Genomic DNA, 4,828 nt, shown 5'->3' with positions numbered 1-4,828 from the left:
TCTCTCAGATTACTTGGGTTCTTGTTTTAAGTCAGTAATTCCTTAATATTGACGAAAAAGTTCCACTTACTTTGGGAGATTATTCCACCAAAAACATGGAAAAAATATCTCTTTAATCTGTCAATGGAACAAACACTTTTTCATCAATATCAAGGAAAAAAATGACCTAAAACAAGCTCATATTTGCACTAGAAACAAACCCAAAACTGTGTGGTAAGAGTTTGTGTTTTTGCAGTGCACTGATTGAGCTGTGCACTCCGACCCTTTCTAAAAGTTAAATAGAAGGTGATGGTGATGATGTGACCTGGACTGATTGAGTCAAACGTAAAGGGTTTGGCAAACTGTCTTATTTTTATAAGTTTAAAAAAATCTAAAATAATAATGTAAGTCAAATAAACCCTCTAATTGCGGACCGTGGAAGCAGTTCTGCCATGAATTAAGCCTCAATTTCAAGCCAAATAGTGATTTTAAAAAAACAAACAAAACCAAAACAACTACTTTCCACTTTAAATGACTTCAGCTAAAAAAGAAAAAAAAAAGAAGCCAAACTCTTGATTCATATGTGACTGATAACATCCTTTGGCGAAATAATGACATTCCACAACCACATGTCATCGTTGATTGCTATCTGTTTTTTCTCATACTTAGTTTTTTGTCAACTTCATTAAAAAAAATAAAAATAAAGTGTTCAATGAAAAATGGGGCAATAAATATGTCTGCTGGTTCAAGTGGAGAAACCCCCCCTGCACCCCCCAAAAATCAAGAAAAGCATTTGCGTAAACATTTGGTTTAAATGGATTTGTTGGCCGTATCTGATTTCTAATCATGAACACAAAGCCATTTTACTCGCAGAACTAACCTCTGCTAATCTCCCCCCGACATTACTCTTTTAATTATGGCCTTGGCTGTTCACACAGATTGTACATGAGTGCACAAAAACATACTAAGATGAATGCAGCGGTGCTGTGTTTAGCTCTGCTATCAGGCCGTGCTCCAGCCATATCTGTGCAGGCTGGTGGCTCTGATCTGTCTTCACAAGCTTCCATTTACAACCCGGCTGGCAGTGAGACTCGCAGCAAGGCCGTTCAGCGCATTCATCTATGTCTATTACGGCTATTAGTATGATAAAGCATATGGAGATAATAGTTGTGTGAGAAGTGATTCTGGCTATCAAACTGTGACCACATGCATACACACATATGCGACAAATTAATTTAGCTCCCCTATCCCCCATCCTTTAATTTCATAAACAGTTCATGTCACAGAGAATCCTTTGATACGAGCAGGAAAAAAAACAAAAAAAAAACAAAACAAAACAAACATTAAGCACGTCTGGACTATTTTAGGAGGATTATTTGTTCATTGACATCACCTGGAAGCAAAGCAGACCACAAATGTGATCCCAGCAGCAGCAGCAGCTCTCAAATGACATGTCGCTGTGACTGAAGCTTTCATCAAAGGTGAAAGGCTGGTTTTCACCTAATTGAAACAAACAAAAAAAATGTTTTAAGGAACAAAAGCATTCAAATCCCTTGAAATTTTCCGCATTTTGTTTTATTTCAGCCATACATTGATAATCTTTATTGAGATTTTATGTGATAGATCAACATACAGTAGTAAAATAGTTGTGATTCTTAAAATAGTTGTGAAACGGCAGTGATTCTTTGTGTTCTGCCCTTTTTCTAAAATGATTGGGTTAAGTTTTTGTTTTACATTTTGACTGAAATGTAGCAGAAATAAAACAACCAAAAATCAAACAATTATTTGTCTTAGATCTCTAGCAAGTGTTTAACGCTGTGACTTCTCTTCTAAAACATTTACATTTTTTTCAATATATTTACCATTATAAATGTAAATAAATACATTGTTATATTTACTAGAGAAGGTGATGTACAGTGAATATTACATTATTGAATATTTTCTTACAAGTTATAAAGTGGCAAAATGTGCTAATTTGTTAATTGTTTTTAAACTTCTAATGTTCATTTAAGAATTTAAACAATTTCTTACTGTAACATAAAAAAAACATTTAGAGAAAAAGACTACAGCGCTTCATACAGCTATTGCTTAAATGTCTGGTTTTTCTGCAGAACCAGTTTTTCTCTGCGCAGGAAGATCACACTGATAAGTTTCTTCTGAGACAGTTTTTACATCCAGCCTCTCTGCTCTCTGGAATCAGCACAGCTTTCTATTAACCAGAATAAAAAAAATAAAAAAAGGAGGCCTGTGCATTATGTTTATTCACGGTTGTCTGATGCAGAAACAGCTCCGGATACAGGTAACTGGTTAAAATGCCAATATGAACGCAAATAATGCAGCTGTTTTCTAGAGAACTGTGAGGAGAAGTATGAAAGATGTTAATCAGTGTGTGAATGTGTGTGTGAATGGGTGAATGAGTGATTAATGTGCGCAGCCCCTTTGGGGATCTTCGGCCTCGATAAAATACTGTACAAGTACAGGCCGTTTACCATTTAATAAAGGAAATGAAACAACTCAGTGATGATCTGTTTTTATTTGATTCTTGAAGATGTTTGTCCTGGAGGAAATAGTGTGTAATATGTGTGAGCAGCAGAGTGAAATGGAGCATCTGTCAAATTTTGCTTCCTGGTGAGGATGAAAGGCAGGCAGAGGGACCGTTGAGGAGATCTGGAGGATCCAGGATGAGGAGGAGAAGGTGAGTATTTGGTGTGGAAGTTCATCCAGGGATCAGAGGTTAGAAGCAGGGGTTATGCTTCCGTAACTGGAACCAATTAATCACAGAAAGAACTGAGAAGTCTCTGTTTCCTCTGCCACTCTTTTAAGTCTGCCTTGATTAGCTCGGATGAGCTCCAGCTAGAGCTTGTTAACCTGCAGCAATATGCATGTCTCACTTTATTAGCCCACAAAACGATAAGACTGCTTCTTCTGACTCTTCGTGTTAGACTAGATTATTTTGGAGCCATGGTGCAGAATCCATCTGGGTTTGACTTTTTAATCTCTCCTTCCATTTTTTAAGCTTTGATTAATTTCCTCACTAGAAATAAGTGTACAATGAAATCACAAATTTGTAAGTGATATTTCAACATCAGAGTCTAATCAGTTTTTGTGTCATTCCAGACGTCTAAACAGTTGCTCATAGCCAGAGTGAGTTAATTACAGCTAAAGAACTGTTCAAATTATGATCATAAAGCTGTTTTACACCTCTTTCTGGTTCCCTTCTGACATTTAAAACACAATCTATCATCTATAGATTGTGTTTTGTTCTTTGTAAACTCTATTATAAAGTTAAACACGACGAAGAAAAAAACGTTTGTCTTCTTGACACAGTCCCACAGGCTTATGTAAACGGTCGTAAAAAAGTATTTGTTTGGATGTTTAGCGTTTTTCTAGATACTCATTAGACGTCTGCACTCTGACTTTGACAATGAGTGAAAAAACATTTACTCAGTAAGAATGGATACAAATGCAAGACAACACTTTTCAGATCTTTGTAAGAGGTCTTGAAATGACTAAGTGTAAAATGATGAAAATGTAATACTCAAATATCTTTTTGGTGGTATCTGATTTGCCATTTAGAAAAACTTTAACATTAGGATTTTTATTCAAAAGATTCAACAGTTATTTTTCTGACACAATTTTTAGTTAAGAAATTTGCAAAGAAAATAGACATTTTATCAGAAATTTGTCCTGTGAACACCACATTTGACGGTTTCGTAAAAAAAAACAAAAAAAAAACAAAGCTGCGGAAAACAGCATTTACAGATAAAACAGAGCTAGCTGAGCTGTCCAGACTGAAGTGTTTCATTACACATTATTGCCTTTAATAAAAGAAAATTAGAATACAGTTACCTCTTATTATTATTATTTTTTTACCATTTCTTTGGCTCAACATTAAAGCTGTACCCAGATGCTTGAAGCAGATGTGGAATGCATCCTTTCGAAGGCCAGTCACAGGTTTGCAAAAGTAATCTCATGAAAAGGAGCTTTGAGATGTTGGGTTTCCTGGTTATTATGAGCCCTAAAAAAAGTCGAACCCCAATTTCTCCGTCCGTCTCGGGTATTTATTGGTCATCTGACGGTTAATGATTCCCTCAGATGTTCCCCAACATTTATCTTTCCAGTGGCCTGGTGGTGTTTTTCTGTACTGTGTGCACAGCTTGACTCTTTTGAATGAACTTCCCACTATATATATATATATATATATATATATATATATATATATATATATATATATATATTTATATACACGTTGTTTGTTCCTGAGCTCCAGCTGAAGGTAGCGCTGTCTGCTGCCAACTTCTTTGGACTGGAAAGTGAACATGATTGATTTATTTTCTCTTTTTATTGGAGTTCCCTTCGGCGTGTTCTAGTGTTTCCATCAAACTTTTCTTCACACCGTACAGGGCCTCTGACTTCACTGACCGTACGGCTTATTATGCAGCCTTACTTGTGTGTTTGTAAGAAATCTTTGTGCAAAAAAAAAAAAACAAAAAAAAAAGGTCCCAGAAAGGAGTTAGCAGGTGAGAGCCCATCTCAAAGAGAAACAGCTGTCGTTTTTATTTCTGGCTCAAACCGCAGCTGAAAATAAGCTCCAACATGTGGGAGAATGACCAGCCAGAAATCTCAAAGGAAAAGACTGTCATGATCTGAGATATTTAAAGTCTCCACATTCCTTTTGAGCTTCGCTCCTGCCAAGCGACTTAACATGTTAAGCATAAAGATGCTCCAGCAGATGATGGACAGAGCAGAACATTTTTTGTATTGGAACACGAGTATTGGAACAAACTCACCGTCCCCCCGCCCCTCCCCAAAAAAAAGATATATTTTTTTTTGGGTCATGACCTTAAGA

This window comes from Poecilia reticulata, chromosome 7, assembly GCF_904066995.2.
Source record: "Poecilia reticulata chromosome 7, P_reticulata-male-v2, whole genome shotgun sequence".
Taxonomy (NCBI): Eukaryota; Metazoa; Chordata; class Actinopteri; order Cyprinodontiformes; family Poeciliidae; genus Poecilia; species Poecilia reticulata.
The sequence above is the reverse complement of the archived record's forward strand: the minus strand, read 5'-3'. Positions refer to the sequence as shown.